The following is a 16,328-nucleotide window of genomic DNA, read 5'->3' on the forward strand; positions in this document are numbered from 1 at the left end:
TATTATAATAATAATATAAAAATATATAAAATAATATAATATATAATGAAAATAATATGAAAATAACGAATAATATAATAATAATAATTATTATTAAATATTTATAATAAATAAAAAATAATATAATATAATGAAAAAACCCAAAATTAATATTACAATTTTAAAAATAAAAAAATTTTTTTTTTTTAATTAATTTTTAATTTTAAATTAATTAAAATTATGATAATTTCATATAATTTTTATTATTACAATAATATATATATATATAATAAATATAATTTTATTATTATTTTTTAAAATTCCCATTATTGTATTTCATTATATAAATATTATAATATAAAAATAAATAATTTAAAATATTATTATAACTGTAATAATATATTAATAATATAATCATTATAATATTATAATATAATAATTATAAAATAATAATATAATGATAATATATGATAAAAATTATTATTCATCCAAATTAAATAAAAAATAATATAATAAAATAAAAAAAAAATTTAATATTAATTTTTGGAAAATCAAAAACCCCCCTTTTTGCTTTTTTAAGGGAAATTTATTATGTTTTTTAACATTGATTGGGTCTCAACATTTCAATTGATTAAAGCATACATATGCATATAAAATTTTAATGTTCAAATATATCCAAACAACAAAACCTATATCCATATGAAACCGATCTTTTATGAAATACAACATCCTATTTTTACATTAGCGATTAACAAAAGTTGAAATATTTTTCTTTCCAGTTCACATTTTTATCAATTTTTTTTTGTTTTTGTTTTCTTGTGTAATGATTGATTTGGGGTGTTAGCCAGCACAATGAGTATTTTGCCAAAGAAAAAAAAGTTTGCAACCTATTTTTTCCTCAGAAATTCTGAAATTGTCTAAAATTTAGTCTCAGAATTGCCTGAGACCTTTCGTGGATACGGCCCCAGGACTACGGCACGCTGTCCCCACCCGAGTAATAGGTTTGGGGACCGTGTGTGTTGCGTATGTGGGGTGAATATTGTAAAAGAGGTGGATGGACGGAAACTACAGTGTGTATGCTAAATACTGGATGTGTAAGTATGTAAATGTGGAAAGGGATATAGCATGGTTGAGCGTCAGCGTGGACGTTTTTAAAAGAAAATGTAAATCAAGAATTTTTTTCCCCTTCCTTTTTCCGCCTGCTGGAAGCGAGACCCAGGTGTAGCAATTTTTTAAGTATTTTAGTAGTTCTTACCAAAATTTTAAGAGATCAGCTTGATTACACTCTAATTAATTTTACAGCCTTTCAGGGTTGCAGTATCAGGTATCATCAATAAGCTGATCAGGGGACCCAGTCAGAGGGGAAATATGGTCGGGTGGGAATGGTAAAAGGTAAAAAAAAAGTACGATGTTTATTATGGGACGTTGCTCTCACAAGAAATTTCTGTTTTTAGTCATGGGGAAATAGATGTAGATGCACATTTACAATTTTTCCGCAAAATAATGCAATGGAAACAACACCTGTGTGAAATGGGTTTCATTGGAGGTACGGATCCTCAAGCAGTGTTGCCCTGTGTGAATATTAACACTGGAGGAAAGAATCCCAAAGCAGTGATCCCCTGTTGAAATTTAACACTTGGGGGTACGGATCCTCGAACAGTGCTTGATTGTGTCTTAGTCCTTTTGAGCTCTCTAGGCAATTTGATGGACTGTTTTGGGATTTATGAAAGGAAGGCACCCTGCAGACGTAACCAGATGTCACACACTCAAGTCTAGAAAATCCGATAAACACAGTTGTAGCAAAAATTGTGCATTTCGCAATAACATATTTAAATATTTTGTTTTTAAAAAAAAATAATTTTCTTTTTAGCTAGGGAACTTTAACGCTCCCGGGTTAAAAAAAGGTTTGACGAAATAAAAATGATGAGAAAAAATCCCCAGGGGGGAAAAAAAGAAGTTTATGAAGGTAAAACCCTCCTAGAGGAACGTGGGCAGCCATACACTAATTATTATTATTGTAATTATTGTTCTTGTTATAATATTACTGTTAAAATTATATGTCTTGTGATGGATCATCGTAGGTTGAAAGAATCCAGCATAATTTAAAAAACTATCATTATTGTCCCTGTTATTATCATTATCGTCATGATTATCATTATCATTATCATCATTATTGCAGTTATAATAATTTTTATGCTAATTATTATTGCTGTTTTTATCATTATAACTATCTATATAATGATAATAGCAATAATGATGACCTTAGAAATAATAATGACAATAATAATGATTATAATGACAATGATAATGATGTTATTATTATTTCTATATCCATTAGTAGTATGGAAATTATTGGAATAGAGTTGATTATTACCATTATTGCAGTAATTATCAAGATTATCATTATAATTATGACTTTATCATTATTATTGTCATTATCCTTGTCATTATCATCCTAATTATCATCATTATTGTCAATAAAAAAGGAATCATCATGGAAATCATCATAATTACCTGAATCAATGTTATTATCTTCATAATTACCATTACAAAGCGAAAAGATTTTTTTAGACGTTTCTCTCTAAAGGCTGTGATACCCTCGATTTTGTCGTTTTTTCGACTTTTTGGATTTTATTACTTCTGGCCTTTATTTCATTATATATGGACTGAATGATAATTATTATCATCATTATTTTCATTACTGTCATCATTTTTATGATTATTATCATTATAGTCATTATCATCATGATTATCATTATCATTATCAGTTATGGTAATTATTATGTTAATTATTATTACTATTTTTATCATTATAACTATTTATATAATGATAATAGGAATAATGATGATCTTGGAAATAATAATGACAATAATAATTATAATGACAATGATAATGATATCATTATCAAGATTATCATTATAATTATGACTTTATCATTATTATCATTATTGTTGTCATTATCATAGTCATTATCACCATAATCATCATCATTATTTCCAATGATAAATCATCATAATTAACTGAATTAATTTTGAAATCTTCATAATTACCATTAAAAAGCGAAATGGTTTTTCGACGTTTCTCTCAAAAGGCTGTAATGCGTTAGATTTTGCCGTTTTTTCGACTTTTGAGATTTTATTATTTTGCTAATTATTATTGATATTTTTATCATTATATCTATTTATATAATGATAATAGGAATAATGATGATCTTAGAAATAAAAATGACAATAATAATAATTATAATGACAATGATAATGATGTTATTATTATTTCTATTGCCATTATTTGTAAGGAAATTATTGGAATAGAGTTAATTATTGCTATTATTGCAGTAATTTTCAGGATTATCATTATAATTATGACTTTATCATTATTATCATTATTATTGTCATTATCATCCTGATTATCATCATTACTGTCAATAATAAAGGAATTATAATGGAAATCATCATAATTACCTGAATTAATGTTAAAATCCTCATAATTACCATTAAAAAGCGAAAAGGGTTTTTTTTCTACGTTTCTCTCAAAAGGTTGTAATACGCTAGATTTTTCCGTTTTTTCGACTTTTGGGATTTTATTACTTCTGGCCTTTATTTCATTATAAATGGACTGAATGATAATTATTATCATCATTATTATGATTACTGTCATCATTTTTATAATTATTATCATTATATTCATTATCATCATGATTATCATTCTTATTATTATTATTGCAGTTAAAATAATTATAATGCTAATTATTATTGCTATATTTATCATTATAACTATTTATATAATGATAATAGCAATAATGTTGATCTTAGAAATAATAATGACAATAATATTAATCATAATGACAATGATAATGATGTTAATATTTCTATTGCCATTATTAGTATGACAATTATTGGAATAGAGTTAATTATTGCTATTATTGCAGTAATTATAAAGATTATCATTATAATTATGACTTTATCATTATTATCATTACTATTGTCATTATCATTGTCAATATCATGATAATTATTATCATTATTGTCAATAATAAAGGATTCATCAGGGAAATCATCATAATTACCTGAATTAATGTTAATATCCTCATAATTACCAATAAAAAGCGAAAAGGTTTTTTTCGACGTTTCTCTCAAAAGGCTGTAATACGCTTGATTTTGCCGTTTTTTCGACTTTTGGGATTGTATTACTTCTGGCCTTTATTTCATTATAAATGGACTGAATGATAATTATTATCATCATTATTATCATTACTGTCATCATTTTTATGATTATTATCATTATAGTCATTATCATCATGATTATCATTATTATTGTCTTCATTATTGCAGTTATAATAATTATTATGCTTACATTATTGCTATTTTTATCATTATAACTATTTATATAATGGTAATAGCAATAATGATGATCTTAGAAATAATAATGACAATAATGATAAGTATAATGACAATGATAATGATGTTATTATTATTTCTATTGCCATTATTAGTATGGAAATTATTGGAATAGAGTTAATTAATGCTATTATTGCAGTAATTATCAAGATTATCATTATAATTATTATTCTATATTATTATCATTATTATTGTCATTATCATTGTCATTATAATCATAATTATCATTATTGTATATAATAAAGGTTTCATCAGGGAAATCATCATAGTTATCTGAATTAATATTAAAATCCTCATAATTACCATTAAAAAGCGAAAAGGTTTATTTCGACGTTTCTCTCAAAAGGCTGTAATACGCTAGATTTTGTCGTTTTTTCGACTTTTGGGATTATATTACTTCTGGCCTTTATTTCATTATAAATGGACTGAATGATAATTATTATCATCATTATTATCATTACTGTCATAATTTTTATGATTATTATCATTACAGTCAATATCGTCTTGATTATCATTATTATTATCATCATTATTGCAGTATTAATAATTATTATGCTAATTATTATTGCTGTTTTTATCATTATAACTATTCATATAATGATACTAGCAATAATGATGACCTTAGAAATAATAATGATAATAATAATAATTATAATGACAATGATAAGTATGTCATTATTTCTATTGCCATTATTAATATGGAAATTATTGGAATAGAGTTAATTATTACTATTTTTGCAGTAATTATCAAGATTATCATTATAATTATGACTTTATCATTATTATTGTCATTATCATTGTCATTATCATCATAATTTTCATCATTATTGTCAATAATAAAGGAATCATCATGGAAATCATCATAATTACCTGAATTAATGTTAAAATCTTCATAATTACCATTACAAAGCGATTTTTTTTTTTTAGACATTTCTCTCTAAAGGCTGTAATACGCTCGATTTTGTCGTTTTTTCGACTTATGGGATTTCATTACTTCTGGCCTGATGATGATCTTAGAAATAATAATGACAATAATAATTATAATGACAATGATAATGATATCATCATCAAGATTATCATTATAATTATGACTTTATCATTAATATCATTATTATTGTCATTATCATAGTCATTATCACCATGATTCTCATCATTATTGTCAATAATAAAGGAATCATTATGGAAAACATCATAATTACCTGAATTAATGTTAAAATCTTCATAATTACTATTAAAAAGCGAAAAGGTTTTTTTCGATGTTTTTCTCAAAAGGCTGTAATGCGTTAGATTTTGCCGTTTTCCGACTTTTGGGATTTTATTACTTCTGGCCTTTATTTCATTATAAATAGACTGAATGATAATTATTTTCATTATTATCATTACTGTTATCGTTCTTATGATTATTATCATATCAGTGAATATCGTCATGATTATCATTATTATTATCATTATTATTGCAGTTATGATAATTATTATACTAATTATTATTTCTATTTTTATCATTATACCTATTTATATAATGATAATAGCAATAATGATGATCCTAGATATAATAATGACAATAATAATTATAATGACAATGATAATGATGTTATTGTTATTTCTATTGCCATTATTAGTATGGAAATTATTGGAATAGAGTTAATTATTGCTATTATTGCAGTAATTATCAAGATTATCATTATAATTATGACTTTATCATTATTATCATTATTATTGTCATTATCATTGTCATTATAATCATAATTATCATCATTATTGTCAATAAAAAAGGAATCATCATGCAAATCATCATAAGTACCTTAATTGATGTTAAATTCCTCATAATTAACATTAAAAAGCGAAAAAAGGTTTTTTTTCGACGTTTTTCTCAAAACGCCTTTATTTCATTATAATTGGACTGAATGATAATTATTATCATCATTATCATTACTATCATCCTTTTTATGATTGCTATCATCATTTTTATTATTATTATCATTATAGTCATTATCATCATGATTATCATTATTATTATCATCATTATTGCAGTAATAATAATTATTATGCTAATTATTATTGGTATTTTTATCATTATAACTATTTATATAATGATAGTAGGAATAATGATGATCTTAGAAATAATAATGACAATAATAATAATTACAATGACAATGATAATGATATTATTATTTCTATTGACATTATTAGTATGGAAATTATTGGAATAGAGTTAATTATTGCTATTATTGCAGTAATTATCAAGATTATCATTATAATCATGACTATCATTATAATAGTTATCATCATTGTCATTATCATCATGATTATCACCATTATTGTCAATGATAAAGGAATCATTATGGAAATCATCATAATTACCTGAATTAATGTTAAAATCCTCATATTTACCATTAAAAAGCGAAAAGGTTTTTTTTCGACGTTTCTCTGGAAAGGCTGTAATACGCTAGATTTTTCCTTTTTTTCGACTTTTGGGATTTTATTACTTCTGGCCTTTATTTCATTATAAATGGACTGAATGATAATGATTATCATAATTATCATTACTGTCATAATTTTTATGATTATTATCATCATAGTCATTATCATCATGATTATCATTTTTATTATCATCATTATTGCAGTTATAACAATTATTATGCTAATTATTATTGCTATTTTTATCATTATAATTATTTATATAATGATATTAGCAATAATGATCTTAGAAATAATAATGACAATAATAATAATTATAATGAGAATGATAATGAAGTTATTATTTCTATTGCCATTATTAGTATGGAAATTACTGGAATAGAGTAAATTATTGCTATTATTGCAGTAATTTTCAAGATTATCGTTATAATTAGGACTTTATCATTATCATCATTATTATTGTCATTATCATCCTAATTATCATCATTACTGTGAATAATAAAGTAATCATCATGGAAATCATCATAATTACCTGAATTAATGTTAAAATCCTCATAATTATCATTAAAAAGCGAAAATGGTTTTTTTTCGACGTTTCTCTGAAAAGGATGTAATACTCTAGATTTTGCCGTTTATTTTTCGACTTTTGGGATTTTATTACTTCTGGCCTTTATTTCATTATAAATGGACTGAATGATGATTATCATCATCATTATTATCATTACTGTCATCATTTTTAAGATTATTATCATCATGATTATCATTCTTATCAATATTGCAGTTATGATAATTATTATGCTAATTATTATTGCTATATTTATCATTATAACTATTTATATAATGATAATAGCAATAATGTTGATCTTAGAAATAATAATGACAATAATAATAATTATAATGACAATGATAATGATATTATTATTTCTATTGCCCTTATTAGCATGGAAATTATTGGAATAGAGTTAATTATTGCTATTATTGCAGTAATTATCAATATTATCATTATAATTATGACTTTATCATTATAATCATTACTATTGTCATTATCATTGTCATTATCATCATAATTATCATCTTTATTGTCAACAATAAAGGATTTATCAGGGAAATCATCATAATTACCTTAATTAATGTTAATATCCTCAAAATTACCATTACAAAGCGAAAAGGTTTTTTTTTCGACGTTTATCTCAAAAGGCTGTATTACAGTAGATTTTTTCGTTTCTTCGACTTTTGGGATTTTATTACTTCTGGCCTTTATTTCAATATAAATGGACTGAATGATTATTATTATTATCATTATTATCATTACTGTCATCATTTTTATGATTATTATCATTATAGTCATTATCATCATGATTATCATTATCATTATCATCATCATTGCAGTTATAATAATTATTATGCTAATTATTATTGCTGTTTTATCATTATAACTATTTATATAATGGTAATAGCAATAATGATGATCTTAGAAATAATAATGACAATAATAATTATAATGACAATGATAATGATATTATTATTTCTATTGCCATTATTAGTATGGAAATTATCGGAATAGAGTTAATTATTGCTATTATTGCAGTAATTCTCAAGATTATCATTATGATTATGACTTTATCATTATTATCATTATTATTGTCATTATCATTGTCATTATCATCATAATTATCATCAATATTGTCAATAATAAAGGATTCATCAGGGAAATCGTCATAATTACCTGAATTAATGTTAAAATCCTCAGAATTACCATTAATTAGCGAAAAGTTTTTTTTCGACGTTTCTCTCTAAAGGCTGTAATACGCTAGATTTTGCCGCTTTTTTACTTCTGGGATTTTATTACTTCTGGGATTTATTTCATTATAAATGACTGAATGATAATGATTATCATCATTATTATCATTACTGTCATTTTTATGATTATTATCATCATAGTCATTATTATCATGATTATCATTTTTATTATCATCATTATTGCAGTTATAATAATTATTATGCTAAATATTATTGCTATTTTTTATCATTATAATTATTTATATAATGATAATAGCAATAATGATCTTAGAAATAATAATGTCACTAATAATAATTATAATAACAATGATGATGATGTTATTATTATTTCTATTGCCATTATTAGAATGGAAATTATTGGAATAGAGTATATTATTGCTATTATTGCAGTAATTTTCAAGATTATCATTATAATTATGACTTTATCATTATTATCATTATTATTGTCATTATTATCTGAATTATCATCATTACTGTAAATGATAAAGGAATCATCATGGAAATCATCATAATTACCCGAATTAATGTTAAAATCCTCATAATTACCACTAAAAAGCGAAAAGAGTTTTTTTTCGACGTTTCTCTCATAAGGCTGTAATACGCTAGATTTTGCCGTTTTTTTCGACTTTTGGGATTTTATCACTTCTTGCCTTTATTTCATTATAAATGGACTGAATGATAATTATTGTCATCATTATTATCATTACTGTCATCATTTTTATGATTATTATCATCATGATTATCATTCTTATTATTGATGTTATTATTTCTATTGCCATTATTAGAATGGAAATTATTGGAATAGAGTATATTATTGCTATTATTGCAGTAATTTTCAAGATTATCATTATAATTATGACTTTATCATTATTATCATTATTATTGTCATTATTATCATAATTATCATCATTATTGTCAATAATAAAGGATTCATCAGGGAAATCATCATAATTACCTGAATTAAGGTTAATATCCTCATAATTACCAATAAAAAGCGAGAAGGGTTTTTTTCGACGTTTCTCTCAAAATACGCTAGATTTTGCCGTTTTTCGACTTTTAGGATTTTATTACTTCTGGCCTTTATTTCATTATAAATGGACTGAATGATAATTATTATCATCATTAAAATCATTGCTGTCATCATTTTTATGATTATAATCATTATAGTCATTATCATCATGATTATCATTATTATTATCATCATTATTGCAGTTATGATAATTATCATGCTAATTATTATTGCTATTTTTATCATTATAACTATTTATATAATGATAATAGCAATAATGATGATAATTATAATGACAAGGATAATGATGTTACTATTATTTGTATTGACATTATTAGTATGGAAATTATTGGAATAGAGTTAATTATTGCTATTATTGCAGTCATTATCAAGATTATCATTATAATTATGACTATAATTATTATAGTTATTATCATTGTCATTATCATCATAATTATCAACATTATTGTCAATGATAAAGGAATCATAATGGAAATCATCATAATTACCTGAAATAATGTTAAAATCCTCATATTTATCATTAAAAAGAGAAAAAGTTTTTTTTCGACGTTTCTCTCAAAAGGCTGTAATACGCTGGATTTTGCCGTTTTTCGACTTCTGGGATATTATTACTTCTGGCCTTTATTTCATTATAAATGTACTGAATGATAATGATTATCATCATTATCATTACTGTCATCATTTTTATGATTATTATCATCACAGTCATTATCATCATGATTATCATTTTTATCATCATCAGTATTGCAGTTATAAGAATTATTGTGCTAATTATTTTTGCTATTTTTATCATTATAATTATTTATATAATGATAATAGCAATAATGATCTGAGAAATAATAATGACAATAATAATAATTGTAATGACAATGATAATGATATCATTATTTCTATTGCCATTATTAGTATGGAAATTATTGGAAGAGTTAATTATTGCTATTATTGCAGTAATTATCAAGATAATCATTATAATCATGATTTTATCATTATTATCATTACTATTGTCATTATCATTGTTATTATCATTATAATTATCATCATTATTGTCAATAATAAAGGATTCATCAGGGAAATCATCATAATTACCTGAATTAATGTTAATATCCTCATAATTGCCAATAAAAAGCGAAAAGGTTTTTTTTCGACGTTTCTCTCAAAACGCTAGATTTTGCCGTTTTTTTCGACTTATGGGATTGTATTACTTCTGGCCTTTATTTCATTATAAATGGACTGAATGATAATTATTATCATTATTATCATTACTGTCATCGTTTTTATCATTATTATCATCATAGTCATTACCATCATGATTATCATTATTATTGTCTTCATTATTGCAGTTATAATAATTATTATGCTTACATTATTAGTATTTTTATCATTTTAACTTTTTATATAATGGTAATAGCAATAATGATGATCTTAGACATGATAATGACAATAATGATAAGTATAATGACAATGATAATGATGTTATTATTATTTTTATTGCCATTATTAGTATGGAAAATATTGGAATAGATTTAATGCTGTTATTGCAGTAATTATCAAGATTATCATTATAATTATTATTTTATCATTATTATCATTATTATTATCATTATCATTGTCATTATAATCATAATTATCATCATACTTGTGAATAATAAAGGAATCATCATGGAAATCATCATAATTACCTAAATTATTGTTAAAATCCTCATAATTACCATTAAAAGCGAAAACATTTTTTTTTCGATGTTTCTCTTAAAGGGCTGTAATACGCTAGATTTTGCTTTTTTTCGACTTTTGGGATTGTATTATTTCAGGCCTTTATTTCATTATAAATTGACTGAATGATAAGTATTATTATAATTACTGTCATCATTTTTATAATTATTATCATTATAGTCATTATCATCATGATTATCATTATTATCATCATCATTATTGCAGTTATAATAATGATTATGCTAATCATTATTGCTATTTTTTATCATTATAACTATTTATATAATGATAATAGCAATAATGATGATCTTAGAAATAATAATGACAATAATAATTATTATAATGACAATGATACTGATGTTATCATTATTTCTATTGTCATTATTAGTATGGAAATTATTGGAATAGAGTTAATTATTGCTGTTATTGCAGTAATTATCAAGATTATCATTATAATTATGACTTTATCATTTTATCTTTATTATTGTCATCATTATTGTCAATAATAAAAGAATCATCGTGGAAATCATCATAATTACCTGAATTAATGTTAAAATCCTCATAATTACCATTAAAAAGGGAAAAGTTTTTTTTTGCGACGTTTCTCTGAAAAGGCTAGATTTTGCCATTTTTTCGACTTTTGGGATTTGATTACTTTTGGCCTCTATTTCATTATAAATGGACTGAATCATAATTATTATCATTATTATAATTTCTGTCATAATTTTTATGATTATCATTATAGTCATTATCATCATGATTATCATTATTACTTTCATCATTATTGCAGTTATAATAATTATTATGCTAATTATTATTGCTGTTTTTATCATTATAACTATTTATATAATGATAATAGCGATAATGATGATAATTATAATGACAATGATAATGATGTTATTATTATTTCTATTACCATTATTAGCATGGAAATTATTGGAATAGAGTTAATTATTGCTATTATTGCAGTCATTATCAAGATTATCATTTTAATTATGACTATAATTATTATAGTTATTATCATTATTATTATCATCCTAATTATCATCATTATTGTCAATAATAAAGGATTCATCAGGGAAATCATCATAATTACCTGAACTAATGTTAAAATTTTCATAATTACCATTACAAAGCGAAAATGTTTTTTTTTCGACGTTTCTCTCAAAAGGCTGTAATACGCTGGATTTTGCCATTTTTTCGACTTTTGGGATTTTATTACTTCTGGCCTCTATTTCATTATAAATGAACTGAATGATAATTATTATCATCATTATTATCATTACTGTCATCATTTTTATGATTATTATCATCATAGTCATTATCATCACGATTATCATTATCATTATCATCATTATTGCAGTTATGATAATTATTATGCTAATTATTATTGTTATTTTTATCATTATAACTATTTATATAATGGTGATAGCAATAATGATGATCTTAGAAATAATAATGACAATTATGATAAGTATAATGACAATGATAATGATGCTATTATTATTTCTATTGCCATTATTAGTATGGAAATTATTGGAATAGAGTTAATTAATGCTATTATTGTAGTAATTATCAAGATTATCATTATAATTATTATTTTATCATTATTATCATTATTATTGTCATTATCATTGTCATTATCATCATAATTATCATCATTATTGTCAATAATAAAGGATTCATCAGGGAAATCATCATAATTACCTGAATTAATGTTAATATCCTCATAATTACCAATAAAAAGCGAAAAGGTTTTTTTTCGACGTTTCTCTCAAAAGGCTGTAATACGCTAGATTTTGCCGTTTTTTCGACTTTTGGAATTGTATTACTCCTGGCCTTTATTTCATTATAAATGGACTGAATGATAATCATTATCATCATTATTATCATTACTGTCATCATTTTTATGAATATTATCATTGTAGTCATTATCATCTTGATTATCATTATTATTGTCTTCATTATTGCAGTTATGATAATTATTATTCTTACATTATTAGTATTTTTATCATTTTAACTATTTATATAATGGTAATAGCAATAATGATGATCTTAGAAATAATAATGACAATAATGATAAGTATGATGACAATGATAATGATGTTATTATTATTTCTATTGCCATTATTAGTATGGAAAATATTGGAATAGATTTAATTAATGCTATTATTACAGTAATTATCAAGATTATCATTATAATTATTATTTTATCATTATTATCATTATTATTGTCATTATCATTGTCATTATAATCATAATTATCATCATAATTGTCAATAATAAAGGAATCATCATGGAAATCATCATAATTACCTAAATTAATGTTAAAATCCTCATAATTACCATTAAAAAGCGAAAACATTTTTTTTTCGATGTTTCTCTGAAAAGGCTGTAATACTCTAGATTTTACGTTTTTCGACTTTTGGGATTGTATTACTTCTGGCCTTTATTTCATTATAAATGGACTGAATGATAAGTATTAATATCATTACTGTCATCATTTATATGATTATTATCATTATAGTCATAATCATCATGATTATCATTATTATTATCATCATTATTGCAGTTATAATAATGATTATGCTAATTATTATTGCTATTTTTATCATTATAACTATTTATATAATGATAATAGCAATAATGATGACCTTAGAAATAATAATGACAATAATAATTATTATAATGACAATGATAATGATGTTATTATTATTTCTATTGTCATTATTAGTATGGAAATTGTTGGAATAGAGTTAATTATTGCTATTATTGCAGTAATTATCAAGATTATCATTATAATTATGACTTTATCATTATTATCATTATTATTGTCATTATCATTGTCATTATCATCATAATTATCATCATTATTGTCAATAATAAAGGATTCATTAGGGAAATCATCATAATTACCTGAATTGATGTTAAAATTTTCATAATTACCATTACAAAGCGAAAAGGGTTTTTTTTCGACGTTTCTCTCAAAAGGTTGTAATACGCGTGATTTTCCGTTTTTTCGACTTTTGGGATTTTATTACTCCTGGCCTTTATTTCATTATAAATGGACTGAATGATAATAATTATCATCATTATTATCATTAGTGTCATCATTTTTATGATTATTATCATCATAGTCATTATCATCATGATTATCATTATCATTATCATCAATATTGCAGTTATGATAATTATTATGCTAATTATTATTGCCATTTTTATCAGTATAACTATTTATTTAATGATAATAGCAATAATGATGATCTTAGAAATCATAATGACAATAATCATAATTATAATGACAATGATAATGATGTTATTATTATTTCTATTGCCATTATTAGTATGGAAATTATTGGAATAGAGTTAATTAATGCTATTATTGCAGTAATTATCAAGATTATCATTTTAATTATGACTTTATCATTATTATCATTATTATTGTCATTATCATTGTCATTATCATCATAATTATCATCATTATTGCCAATAATAAAGGATTCATCAGGGAAATAATCATAATTACCTGAATTAATGTTAAAATCTTCATATTACCATTACAAAGCGAAGAGGTTTTTTTTCGACGTTTCTCTCAAAAGGCTGTATTACGCTAGATTTTGCCGTTTTTCGACTTTTGGGATTTTATTTCTTCTGGTCTTTATTTCATTATAAATGGACTGAATGATAATTATTATCATCATTATTATCATTACTGTCATCATTTTTATGATTATTATCATTACAGTCAATATCGTCATGATTATCAACCTTATTATCATCATTATTGCAGTTATAATAAATATTATGCTAATTATTATTGCTATTTTATCATTATAACTATTTATATAATGATAATGACAATAATAATAATTATAATGACAATGATAATGATGTTATTATTATTTCTATTGCCATTATTAGTATGGAAATTATTTGAATAGAGTTAATTATTACTATTATTGCAGTAATTATCAATTATAATTATGACTTTATAATTATTATTGTCATTATCATTGTCATTATCATCCTAATTATCATCATTATTGTCAATAATAAATGATTCATCAGGGAAATCATCATAATTACCTGAATTAATGTTAAAATCTTCATAATTACCATTACAAAGCGAAAAGGTTTTTTTTTAGACGTTTCTCTCTAAAGGCTGTAATACTTTCGATTTTGTCGTTTTTTCGACTTTTAGGATTTTATTACTTCTGGCCTTTATTTAATCATAAATGGACTGAATGATAATTATTATCATCATTATTATCATTACTGTCATCATTTTTATGATTATTATCATTATAGTCATTATCATCATGATTATCATTATCATCATTATTGCAGTTATGATAATTATTATGCTAATTATTGTTGCTATTTTTATCATTATAGCTATTTATATAATGATAATAGCAATAATGATGATCTTAGAAATAATAATGACAATAAGAATTACAATGACAATGATAATGATATCATCACTTATATTGCCATTACTAGTATGGAAATTATTGGAATAGAGTTAATTATTGCTGTTATTGCAGTGATTATCAAGATTATCATTATAATTATGACTATCATTATCATCATTGTTATTGTCATTATCATACTCATTATCACCATAATTATCATCATTATTGTCAATAATAAAGGAATCATTAGGAAAATCATCATAATTACCTGAATTAATGTTAAAATCTTCATAATTACCATTTAAAAGCGAAAAGTTTTTTTCGACGTTTCTCTCAAAAGGCTCTAATGCCCTAGATTTTGCCGTTTTTTCGACTATTGGGATTTTATTACTTCTGGCCTTTATTTTATTATAAATGGACTGAATGATAATTATTATCATTATTATCATTACTGTCATCATTTTTATGATTATTATCATATCAGTCAATATCGTCATGATTATCATTATTATTATCATCATTATTGCAGTTATAATAATTATTATACTAATTATTATTTCTATTTTTATCATTATACC

Source organism: Penaeus vannamei, chromosome 14 (genome assembly GCF_042767895.1).
Source record: "Penaeus vannamei isolate JL-2024 chromosome 14, ASM4276789v1, whole genome shotgun sequence".
Lineage (NCBI taxonomy): Eukaryota > Metazoa > Arthropoda > Malacostraca > Decapoda > Penaeidae > Penaeus > Penaeus vannamei.